This window comes from Lampetra fluviatilis, chromosome 18, assembly GCF_964198595.1.
Source record: "Lampetra fluviatilis chromosome 18, kcLamFluv1.1, whole genome shotgun sequence".
In the NCBI taxonomy this organism is placed as follows: Eukaryota; Metazoa; Chordata; class Hyperoartia; order Petromyzontiformes; family Petromyzontidae; genus Lampetra; species Lampetra fluviatilis.
The window spans coordinates 3,175,910-3,189,700 of NC_136292.1; positions in this window are offsets into that span (position 1 = coordinate 3,175,910).

Sequence of the window (13,791 nt, forward strand, 5' to 3'; positions counted from 1 at the left end):
CGACTGTAACCTTGAATCGAAGTTCAATTGCATTTGAAGAAAATGTATTTCGAGCACGAACTCCACCGGAATTTGCGGGGACAACGAGGTTCGCTTTGGATAGCAAATGTGACATTGCACTCGTATTTCTTGCAATGCAAAAATAAATTACGCTCGGGAGAATCTCTCGCCCGAACGTCATAGATGATGTCGGCCCTGTAAACTGCACTCTAGCCGACAGCACATATGTTTCCATAGCGATGACAGTCCCCATTATAGAAATGCAAAGTGAATGATGCAGTGTTGTGTAGCGCGTAGAACTCGCGGTCGGATTACCGTGAGAGACGGCGCCGAATTGGGTCCGACTGTTAACAGTTGCCATCGACAGCGGCGTGATGATCAACGCACGTTGACTGATGTTGTTTCGAGCATTCTGAATGCAAACAGACGTTTTGTCTGTTCCTCTGAAAGCCCAATGGCGAGCTTGAATCGAGGATTGAATTATGCATTTTTTTGTTGCAACTTCTGTATGCTCACTGCATTAAAAAAAACCCTCCTTAACCATAAAAAATACTATAGGCACCTTTGTGACCGCATAGTTCGAATTGAGGTACCAATTACAAGCTCGCAGGAATTCTTGCATTGCTTTGTTCCGCTTTCAAACGTAGCATAATTTACGAATACTTAATTGCGTCGTCTGAATGGCTGGATAGTACTTAGTACTGTATTAAAATTCCAGAGCGGCCATCAAGTGCGCTATTTTTCTGTTGTTGTCCCGTCTCGCAAAAGAATTGGGGATGCTTTGCCCAATGTGGAGGGCACTTGCCACTGCTGGAGGCATGAGACCTGCGGCATATGTTTGCAGACGGAGGCTTTACAAAGCCACTGACCCAGGTTAACAGCGTCCCCCCCCCCCCCCCCCATTCTCGCTGCAGCCTCTCAATGCGCTCGGAGTTGCTCTGCTGAGCACTCGAGTGTTGAAGATCTGAGAAATGCGCATTGGCCTGACTCTTCTTCTCTCTCTCCTTCTACAGGGCCCGGTCTGAAAGGGAGAAAAGAAGGGACCCATTGCCTGTCAGTCAACTATGTTGATTAATGCCGCTTTTCTGCCAAGAAAAGAAAAGAACGTGGAGCTTTTTATTTTTTTATTTTTTTTCCCTTCGGCCCGGGCCTGACATGCATTTAATGGGCCGTGTTGGTCTGAAGGAACAACGGCTATGGGGGCCTTGGGTGAGTGCCATCAACTGTGGCTGCTGGGAGAGACTCTTCAGCTATTCAGCAAGAGACTTTTCTTTTTGCACGGCATCCTAATACAGGATTACCGTTTTCTAGAAACACAATTATTTTTATATTTTTCCCATTGCACTTGAATGGAATACCTTAGATGACAACAAAGCCAAAAAAAATAGTTGACGACACAAACCAATTTTTTTTATTTATTTGAATCGCAGGGTTTTTATTGTAACTGCAATGCAAATGCTGGTTATCAGACCTCTCTAAATTGTATTTTGTTATTTAATGGTAAGTAATAAAACGAATTCTTTGGAATATTTCGCAGGTTTTTATCTCTCGGTACAATTATTCAGATATAACATATGTGCATGAGCTTAATCCATTTGTAATGTATTCTAGTTTCTTGAAATCCCTTGGCAATCCTTTGGGGTTGCTGCTCTTTCATATTCTTGGAAAAAGGTGGCATGCTTACCATCTTTTATGAAAATAATTTTACAAATAATATAAATATTTAGTGATAGCCTGTTTAGCCATTCTCCCAACTACTGAATTCCCCAACGGTCTACTAAACTCAGGTGATACGACTGAAGATTGTCTAGCAGATGTACAAGCACCACAGTAACTCATTTATCTCAATACAAAACACTCTGGGCTTTAGTCACAGTCCTGGCTCTGAGTGCGTCTTGGACGATGGGTGATGGATACAGGCAGCTTGCAAGGGTCATCCCTCAGTGGTGAAATTAAGCTGTTAATCCCATCACTGAAAGGATAAGCTGTTCAGGAGCGTTACACACATGTTGCCACCATCCACCACTTTCATGGCCAACGCTTATCCATCAAACAGATACGTGCTTTTCTTTAAGCACTTAAAAAAATATTGTCATTTTTTTAAGTTTAACATTTTTCACGTGCTATGCTCATATTGTCCTGTTCTGAAAGAAATATAATTGTAACAGCGATGCTAGAAAAATGGCATCGATATTTCGTTCAAAATTATACATTGACAAAAGGAAAATATTGAGATATATTTTTTAAGCTAAACGGAAATATAATATGCACATGTGCTGCATATTTAATATTTTTTTGGGAAATTGAAAATTAACTGGATTAAATTAAGCAGACAGAAAGCATATTTAGAAGCATATTTATATATTCTGTATAATATTACATGAATGTGAAGTTATATTTATTATTGTACATCTACTGATGGACATATTTCAACAATGAGTAGAGAACGTGACTTACTTTTGCTTGGGGACAAATAAACTTGTTTCGAGTTTAGCACTCGTTGAAACGTGCATGACTATAATAATAGTTGATAATGCCTTTTCAATACACTTTTGAATGAAGGCTGCTTGGTCGTTGTACGTTGGAGAAAAGATGGCCCAGGACCGGCTAGATATCACTTGTGGCTGAAAAAAAAAATTATTTGGATGCATTAAATATTAAAAAAAAGTTTTTATCCTTTAGTACTATTATTCTGATGTAACATGTGTGCAAAAGCTCAATTCATTTGTAATATGGTCTAGTCTCTTGAAATCCGTTGGCACCTCCGATTAGCACGGTTGGCTATGTACGGTGTGAAAGAAGTTCATCATACATACAAGTTACTTGTGGCCAGTAATCCGAGCTCAGGTTGTCGGATGAATAGTGGAGTGTGCTAACCACTGCGCCACCACTCCACCCTTCTTCCACTGCTATAACCGAATAAAATTCCATCCTTTCAGAGTACAAATAATGGCTCTCCTTCACCCATTTTATTTAACACAAACGCGTACACATTTAAGTTGACTGATGCTCGCAATTACATTGCCGAGTACCATAAAAGCTAACCAAATATAGCTTAAGAATGTTGCATTTGTACAGATGTTAAAAATGGCTTGGTTTGTTGATTAGAAAAAGCGTCGTAATAAGTCATATTTCCTTACCCTCTTTAAACATTGGCGCGCACTACACTACGCAGTATGTCTGTACCAGTCGGAGCTGGTTGGTTGTATACATATTTTACTGCACAAACAGTGTTCAATCACTCGTAAGTGAAGTTTATAGCTCCCTCAATCTCGAACTAATTTTCACATTTGAAAAAAGAAAATCTTTAAAGTGGAATGTTACGGGAAATTTAACTCGCCGATATTGCTCTAAAATGGTGTCTTTGTAGCCGCATTGCACTGCTAACAGTCTGCAAATACGACAGCCGTTGCCATACATATTCAAATGTATTGTTTTTGCAGTTCACGTTCAAATTAATGTATTATTATCAGTTAGGTGTCCTGCTGCCTAAATCCAACTTCCCTTTCTCAGCAGTCGGTGTGATGACCTCTTCGCTCCACGACCCCCCCCCCCCCGTTACTCTTTGTCTCCCACTGTGATTTCAGAAAAGCATCTCTCCTCTTTCGGGGACCACGTTAGCCACAAACAGCCACAGCGTTTGACTAATTGCACCACGCAGTAACCCTCTATCCGTTTGAAATGACTGACGGTGCCACACGGTGAGATAATGGGAGATATAAATATGCTTTGGTGGTTTGATGGCGTTCCCTGTGACAAGCTGGGTAGCTTGGCATGAAAATCATTTAAATCATGTCCGACACCACACTCTTGTTTCACGCATTGCTCCGGTATCAAAAGCTGGTACGCAGAGACATTCACACTTACTGAATTCTTGGTAATTCCTACACTATTAATACCCCTAACAAATGCGATTCTATTACTGACCCACACCTCTCTTTTTCGTTTCTCCTTGTAGATATCTGATGACACGGGTGATGTGGTGGGTAATGAGTGTGTGTGTGTGCGTGGCAGTGTCTGTGGGGGGAGCGATAGTGTAGTGGTTAGCGCGCTGCGCTACGAACCCGGCGACATGAGTTCGATTCCCGCTCACGGCCAACACCAGTGACGATTATCTGAACCGGACCTGGGCCTCCCCTAGGTCGACTCAGCCTCAAATGAGTACCTGGTGAGGTGTTTAAACATTGCCACTGGGGAGACAAAGGCGGTCGGGCGTGGTGCTGGCCACCCACCCCCTCGTGTACCGTTCCGGCCTTCATAGGTGCTCGCTAACAGCACTTGCCCCTACAGTCTGTTCAGGCTATATGGGGGATCTTTGTCTGTACGTATATGGGGAGTGGTCGCGCAGTGGATTGTGCACGCTGCTAACAAACCCGGCGGCCTGGGTTATATCTTCGGCCCCCGCAAACACCCATGACGAGTTATATCAGAACCAGTTCTGGACCTCCCCTAGGTCAACGATTACTTGATAGAGTTCAGGATGCAGTGTGCGTTTGACATCAAAATTGTACAGATAAAGGTGGCAGGGCGTAGTGCTGGCCACGTCATCTGTGAAAATCAGCTTTAAAAGCTCATCGGATTCCTCCAGTATAAATACATATTATTATTCTGATTCTAGCCTCCTGCATTACCGCATTTGCCTTTATAGGCACTTGCTATCAGGATTTGCCTCAACAATCTAAGTCTTGAAGGGGAATCTTTCTTTCGTGTGTCAATGGGGTGTTATGGTGCAGTGGTTCAATTCCCAGCACACGCACAACATCAGTAAAACAAAGTGGTATCAGTATTCTCCAGAGCTTCCACTAGGTAAACTCATCCTTACTGAGTTCCTCTCCAAAGTTAGGGAGAGAGAGGCGGCCTGAAGCTAGGCATGTCGCACGACCTTTTCCTCACTTGATGCAGCAAATCTGGCTGTGACGGTCCCACCTGATGACGGAGACTTGTGTTGCCTCCGAAACGTCGTGATTTTATTATTTTATTTTTATTAATTTTAATTTCATTTTTTACCTACGTCACTTTACCAAAAGAACCTAGAGTATGAATCATTACAGTCACGAAAGCTTCAAATCTAGAATTACTTTTCCTCCTCCCCAAACACCCTGCTAGGCCTCATAGCTTCTCGTTCACAGCACTTGTCTCAAGAGTCAGACCAGCTGTTCGGTGACACGGATTCATCGAATTTGCCACACACACGCGCCAGTGCTGAGTCCCCATTCCCAGTGTGGGATTCCTCCTCAGTTGACTCGGCCTGGAATGAATCCACTTTGCTGAGTGGCAATTTCAACGACAGTGAAGACAAAAAATACCCGGGCATCGTAATGGCGATTCTCTAACACTGAGGGTTGCACTGCGTTGTGAGTTCATACCGGATAGATGTTTCTTATCGTGACAGCACCACCAAGAACAGAATAGGGACGCTTTTTTAAAGCACACATTCTACCGCTACTACTACTAATTGTTCTTCATACGGCTGACGTTGATGTACAGCAGCGACTCTAATTTCACGCCGAGGTGGTTGAGTCATCTGCTCGAGACGCGTGGCATTAATCTGATCATCAGCTAGCTCTCGATAACAGCTGAGCGAGCGCCCGTTGGAATGAACCCAAGAGCAAGGAGACACTTGGCTGAGATTTGGTGCAGCAGTAGCAGCAGCATCGGACCTAGAACAAATCAGCCCAATCCTGTATGTTTTGGTTTCTGTGGAATTACAAGCCATTATTAAATATCCTGGCAGTCGGCTTCAGGGCCATTTGTAACTGTGAACTGTTGACATAATCGGAGCAAATTATTCATCCAGCACAGCATCAAATATTTCTTTCAGTTTCATTCTAATTGGGTAATTTTCAGTCTGGTAAGGCAACCTTAGCTTGAACCGAGGTGATTTTTTCCTTTAACTTGGGATTTCTTTTTTTAATCATCGTCCGCATTAAGTAATTTTCAAATTCTTGTCCAGGATCTCGGGACCATTACACAAGCGGACCGTTAGAAATAACGTAGTTAGATTGTGTACCTCGTTAAATGGCCTTGAATACTTTTCTTTTCTATCCTCCCAGGGTACAGAGAGTCGGCATACCTTTGAGATTATACTGCACGGCAGCAATTAAACCTCCCCATGTATGGAATGATGAAGTAGACAGCCAAGCATGAGCGTTTAATTCCCATGATATTTTTTTCGTGCAAGAATTTGTAAGTGGGCCTGCATGCCTAATAGAAATCTAAACAAACTGTTGTGATTAAGCATAAATGGAATGTCGCTCCTGCTTCCTAACATACGAGGCTGCAAGTCTCGTGTCTTAACAGGTCGTTGATGTAATGCAGAGATTTCCGTTTGCTTCTGTTGGCTCTGGAGCTTTGACAGCTGTTACTGCTAAATGGCTGCTAATGGCTGTCAATCTTTGCCCCCTGCATTCTTATAATCACTTCTGCCACCATGCAAGATATGCCCCTGGTTACCATCAACTCGATACATTGGCTTATTTTTTTACACTCGTGTCTGAACGTTGTGATATCACGTAGAATTTCATACCTGTCAAACCTTTTTCAGTGCCTACCTTATTACAGAACAATTCAGACCTTATTGGTCACCCCGTGCCCTTATAAATCTCAACGTTCATCCTACAAAGTCCCATCACAAGGGAGAAACACAAACAAATATCCCAAAAAAAGTTGCCCGTGTGGACCTGACAACTCAATTTCCCTGTTCAAGACTACGGGTAAACAGGTATGGAATTGGAAGGTTTCGTTTGTTTGAATTTACGTGTTTTTTTTACAACACAATACAATTTTTGATGCGTATAGCGTTTGATGTGATTGCATTTCAAAATGTTGTACAAAAACAAAGGTCATATTCATTCTGTAGACATGGACAGTCAGTCAAAGGCAAGGGAAATGAGAGATGGTCTTGAGTCTAGACTTGCACAAACACTTTCGTAATGTTTCATGTTCACACGCGCTGATTCTATTCAAGGCCTTGCATACATCATTCTCACGACCGGCCCATTATGAGATCAATCATGTTCGATTTGATATAGCTGTTCTCAAACACAGACCGCAAAGTAAAGTTGGTCCACGATCGAGTATTCAGGGTTGGTGGATTAGGGCACTGGGTAGCCAGGCATTTGTCTGCTAAGCTTGTCCTGGATTTAAGCCTCGACACACTGGGCCCTGCTTAAATCATTTTCACTGCGTTATTGAAGTTGAGATTTAAGCTGGGTCAAGTGTGTGATGGCCCTGCTTCAGAACCAGCTTCACACGTCTGGCTGCCTAGTGGCCTATTCTAACCCCGGTGTGGGCTGACCTAGATTTTCTACAATCTGTTTTTCTGGTTTGTCCCACTTGTATTACAATTGTCCAAAAGTGGAAAAAATTGACAGCCGAAGCATGACTGGTGACCCCACGACCATTATGGTTAATTGAGAGACGATGAGTCCAGTTGTATTCATGGCATTGTCATGGGATGAATACATTTCCTTTTGCAGCTAGTAGTGCATCACCCTGTGTCAGGTAATGGCCCCAGGCGTTGATGTAAAAAAAACTGTTCCTGAAGTCAGTTCAATAGGACAACTGTATCCATAACTATGGGCACACATATTAATGCCTTGCAAAAGAGCATTCATCATGTGTCAATCGAACTGATCATTTTAACTCTCAGTTTTGATATGAGCCAAATGAAGTACAAAACTATATTTAAATGCATTTTTTTTAACAGTCATTGGTTACAAAGCTGAGATGATCAACTCGCTACTCTGGAGAACCCAAAATATTTGTGAACAGCTGAAAACAAGATTAGAAGTCATCATCTCAGGAGTGCCTTCCAGGCATCTTATCTTTTGTAATGTTTAAGAGTTAACGTGCTCATGATCCTAACTTATTCTATCTTGGAAATAACGAGGTTATCATTTGTGCTGTTGGGTCATGTATGATTTTACCCATAATCCTCCACCACACAAAATAATTGGTTCCTATACAAATGAGCTTTTTGGTTTGAATAGGGCCCGATCGTTAACATGGAGTTCTCTTTCCAATAACATCTGGTAACCCAACAGCATTTTTGTTTTAACAAGTATTACCTGCTGATGAGACCCAGAAGGTTAAATCGGTCAATAGTGTTTATGCTTAAACGAATTCTCCTGGATAATATTGGTCTGGAAGGCAAATAGGCTGATGAATTAAAATATATTTGTATTTGTATGTGGAGAGACAGGGTGAGGTTGTGCTTATATATTTATTTGGTTGGACCCAGTGAGGTATCTTGGTATTGTTTTGGCTTTAGTAAAACCCACTGGGAGGATCCTGAGAAAAACGCAGCACAATGTGAGGTGTGGAATGAGATATACTGATCGTTACTTTCCTGCTCGGATTTATCCATAACTGTTGGCTCTGTTAAAGCTCCGGGCATGTCGTGATTCTAAGAAATAAAGGCAGGGATGAGAGCCAAGTGAAATTGAACGAAAATTATACGGTTCGAAAAAGTAAGACATCTAAGAGACATGTAAGAAAAAAATGGGAAGTTGAACATATAATTTTTCTTTCTTTAAAAATAAAAAAAGTCAACTGAAAACTTAAAAGCGAAAAGAAATGTGTGCGTCGGAAATCAGATTTTGTGAAGAAATATAATATGGCAGATGAGATGAAAGAGTGGAATGATTAACAGACTTCCTGAATGTAGTTCAGCGCAGTTGTCTTAACACATTGTATTTTTATACTAATATGAACAACATGCAGTGTCTTGGATGGGGTGTAGAGTGTGGCCCAAGAAATCTGTATTTGACTTGGTTTGCATGGACAATCCACTGCTGTATGAGGGCGTTTGCGTGCCTGTAAATGTCGTACGGTTCTTTGACAGTACTACTGAACAGTGCAGGTTGGTGACAGAGGGGAGCATAGCTGAGGAAGCATATAAGTACAATACAACAATGTGTTGGTGCGCACTGCCTTTATCTACTTCCCACCACATAGCCCTGTGTGTTGCTTATAAGGCCATGTTATCGACCAGTCTTTTGAGATTTACTTTTGCCTATAACTAGTGGTCAACCATCCACGAACTTTGTGGACCTATTCTCCAAATTACCAACATCACCAGGAATGTACCTGGTCTAGTCATATCTCGAAAGCGAAGTCAATATCCTCTGAGCTTACCGTTATCTCCATTATTAAAAGCAACTGCCTGTTGGCACCTGTGCATGCATTCTGTTTCAAACCTTAATTGGTTTCATTGTTTAGACGGTGTTTACTGAACTTGACGCTGCTGTGTAGCTCAGCAGGAAAACATGCATTGTGGTTGTCTGGTATGTGGATTGAAAGGTAAGAGTGAGTGGGAAAAAAATTACAGCCCCTTTTGTCAATCCACTACGGCATGGAGGCTCCTGCACGTCTCATTCCTCGTGGGAGTTGTTTGACCATATTTCATCACCACTGACGTTAATTAGCTGTGGCTGGGAATTGAAGTCGGTTGACTGGAGTTCAAAAGAGCGGTGTTCTACCCACTACACCACTGTTCTTCCCGAACACATTAGGTACGATCTAACAATTTAAAAGTCAAACTTTATAACAAGAATAAAAGTAGCGTACGTATAGAATGATAAATGCTTTTTCCAAATAATATTTTTTTTTTACAGGCCGGTCGAGCTTATTACTGTGAAAATAGACATTCTCATGTGATGAATGTTCATGTTAATGTCACTTTTAGGTGATTTCGAATATTAAAAAGAATAGTGAATATTAACTTCACTTTGTCATTCCACTGTTGGAGGAAGGCCTTCAGACACAGTGTCGATCACGAGAGAAGAGAAATCACGTTTTTGAAAGGCGTTCAAGTTGCAATGAAACGTTCAGCAAAACATTTCACAGCCCTTTGTTAATCCACTGCTGGATGAAAAACTCCCAACACTGTGTTGGTCATGAGATTGTTGGACTATACCCACCATCCACAGATGCAGATATTGCTCAACACTGATGTTTGCCATGGCCTGGAATCAAACTCAGGTTAATAACGTAGCATGGCAGCCTATGCACAGCCATTGTCCCTTCCCCAATCTATGTGAATTCGACACGTGTATCGTTAACCCATCTCAGTTGAGCATTATTATCCTCCTCTTCTTCTCTACCCTCATGACGGTTTTGGTTTGGGTGATTTTCTCGCATCTCCCCCCACGGGGGTGGCTTGCCCTGGCAAATATGTCGGCCAGGACAACCCCACATATATAAATAATATAATGCAATATTGGATAAGTGCCTCTGCAGGGTGTGGAGACAGGGAAGGAATCACGAGTAATTACATCTTACACTTGCATTCTTGACTTTGAACCAGGAAAATAAAGGTATGTATTCTCTTAAGAATTGTTTGTATGAAATATATTTTGTGTGTTTTTTTTTATACGGTCATTACTCGAATATGCGCGCGTTGAACCACTACAATTATTATAGATGCAAAACATTGGTGTACGCCAGATAAATATACCATTATAGCATTAACCGATGGGAGGTGGCCCTCAGAGTGTGATTATATATGTTACAAACTTACATACCATGCGGGTTTGAGTAAAACATTCAGTTTAAATTTCGAGAGTACATTTCCAAGATAAAGCAACTGTGACCGATTGCTTTGTACTTCCTGGGTACTTTGAGGGATTAGTCCTCACGTGCTATCGTTACCAGGGCTTCTCTCAGCCATGCAATTAAACGCAGAGCCCACTCGCAATTTTCGTCACGTTGTCCCGCACCTGCTATCTCCTACGATGTTCGCTGCAGCTTTCTCTTTTTTTCTTTCTTCCAAATCCTCGGACGTGTCTGAAAACCGAGAGCTTCTGGATTGTATTCCGTTCTCCTTTGTCGGTGAAATATTGCAAAATGCCAGGCTTCGAGATGACAATGCAGGACCGCATTCCTGTTTTGACAGCCCAACGAGACGTGTGCATCTGGTGCTTTTTAATTGCTTGGACACAGTCCAAAAAGGTTAATTCTCCTAAATGCTTGCGGGATCTGTGGGGTCGGTAAATGTTTGTCAAAAGAATTAGAGGACCAACCGTAGATTAGACTAATGTGGCCTGTCTGGTTTTTAACCCTTTCGCTGGCAAAAACAATATTGAGCTCAGTGATCCGTGGAGAAATGTGGGAAAGCAACTCCTGCATTTTCAGAATAAAGGTTTCTGGGTTAGATCGCGTAAGTATAAATGTGTTGTTAACCCGCCACCATGATCGGGCACAATGGCCCTATGATGCTGGATGTAATTACCAGAAACGCCGTACTCAAATGGTAAATGTTGGGGATCTACTCTCCAACACACCGGTGGGCTGAACTAGTAACCAATTGGCACGTTTTGTTTACGTGACAAACCTTACGACACAACATTTATACTTACGCGATCTAACCCAGAAACTTTGTTGTGGGTATTGATCGCGACAACCTACGTGTCAACTCGTGCATCTCTCTGGAGCTCAAAGTGTCACATTTTTATCGTCCTTTATCTACCACGGCTGACAATTCATCATTGACGAATGATATTGAATTTGCATCCGTGTATCCCGCCCATCACCGACGCTGAGAAGTGTGGTGAAGTATGGTCAAACAACCACCTTGACCGAGATTATTGTGCGGAGGCCTTCACCCAGCAGTCGATTGACCCAAGGTGTAAAATGATAGAGTTTTTAACAGTCTTTAGGAAGCAATGCAAAATATGTTGTTGTATTGCAACAACTTTATTGCTTCTTTAAAAAACGTTTGCTCTTACAAAGATGAGAAGAGTTAGAACGCACGGCAATTGAAAAAAAAAACGGCGTTATTTTAAGCTTCAAAAGAAACAAAGAAGTCAAAAGTTCTCAAGTCGTTATCGGAATGATGAGGGGGGGGGGATCTAAAAGAATGGCATCACCAACCAGTACCAGAAGCACTATTTACGTTACAATGAAGTGACTGCCGTAGCCAAATGTGTAGCGACTACAAGGGCCGTTTAACACTCTCTAGAGAAGACTTGTTTTCCTTCCAATCAATTCTGCTCATGGACAGCTGTTTATACTTCGATTCCCAGCAGAGAGGAGTTTGGGGGGTGGGGGGAGGGTGGTTGGTCGTCTGGTCAGAGTTGCAAAGCGCCGATCTTCTCCCTCGTCGCCCGGTGAGCCCTGGCCCCTCTGCCGGGTCAGTGCCGGTCGCGTTCCCCCGTGAACGGCTCGAAAGCCTGCTGACAGCTAGTAAGCCTCCCCCGACGTGACCAGGGGGTCACACGGTGGCAAGACCGCCTCGCCTTGACGCGTGCGCGCGCGCGCGGCAGCGTGCACAAATAAATAGCCGCCGGTCTCTAGGTCGGAACCTTGCAGAGGAAGCCGTCCGCTGGGGTTGATGGAGATGTAAAAAGTTGTGTTAGGGGAAAAGAAAAAAAACACAACTGGAATTAAAATAAAATGTGTGAGTGTTTTTTTTTCATTCACGGTATTAATATTGTTGGATGAAGTCCAACTCATGCCGCGTTGGTTGGTCATTGAGTTTGTTGTTTTACCATACTTAACCCCACTGGTTAATGGGGGTTAATCCAAGGCAAAGTGGAGCCAGCGCTGTTTGGGAATTACACTTGGAAATGTTTAATAGCCTTTTTTTGGCATTTATGTCCCGTCTTCACGTAATGTACTATCATTTCACTGCTGGAATAAAGGACTCGCTGAGGATTTCGGTCACGACGGTCACCTTATCATAACTTCACCACTCTCGCTGGTCAATGTGGCTTTGGTGAAGGAAGTTGAACAAATATCGCTCGCCCTACTGATGTCAACCATGGCTGGGAATTTGAACTCGGGTCACCGGGTTCATCGTTGCAATTGCGCTTACCAAAAAAAGTGAAACGGGGAACTCGACATACACTCAGAACCCATCATTTTCAGTGTTGTAATTATTGGTTTTAAGAAGTGAGTACATTTTTGTGTGAATGATGAAGGTCCACATACTGGTGGAAAATCTTTTCAGTCTGCAATTGCGGTGGTGGTGGAAGAGTGAATGTGGGGCTGTCACGCTGCAATTGGCCAGCGATGGCTTGTGTACACACCATGTTACAGGCAGGATGATGTTCATGAGTAGAAGAAAAGTTATGATTTGTGTATATACTTGACATTCCTTTAAAATAAAAAAATAAACTGTTCTGTGTAGGAAACAATAATTTACATTGTACACCCCCCTCTCGATCACTGGGATTCCATGAAGAGGTTGTAGAAATAGCTCCTCTACCGTAGTTAACACGTTGAACTTGCGATCCACGGCAGTTGAATATATGGGCATATGTTTCAATCTCCTTACCTCTGTCCACCCGACGGCATAAGCTTGTGCACTTCAGTGAGTCAATCGGCAGGTCGCTTGTGACGAGGGGGGTGAAAGTGTGAGGATTTCCACCTCTTCCAGGATGTCTGACCAGGCTGGAAGATTAGGCGCAAATACCTTGCGCAGATGGGTTCTCGCTCCCTCGAGTGGAGTCCGTTCTGCCGGCGGTCGCATGAACAAGAAGTTGCAGGGCTCTGCCTTAACCTTTTGTTGAAATAAAAACGCATTCGTTTCAAGTTGAGCAACTTAGAAATTTTCCATTCGGAATAATACCAATAATCGGGTGATCGCTGTATTGGCAGTAGTGCACAAGCATACAAAAAACAATAACACTGCCTTAAAAGGAAAAAAAAAATAGGCGTTGTTTTGGGCAGTCGCCCTTTTTCAGGGCCGTTTCAAAATAGTTTATTTCATTTTAACAGTCATAACTGGGGTTAGGTTCTGCGATGTATGCATTGTTTTTACGGAGTTTTCTTGATTATACTTGTCTG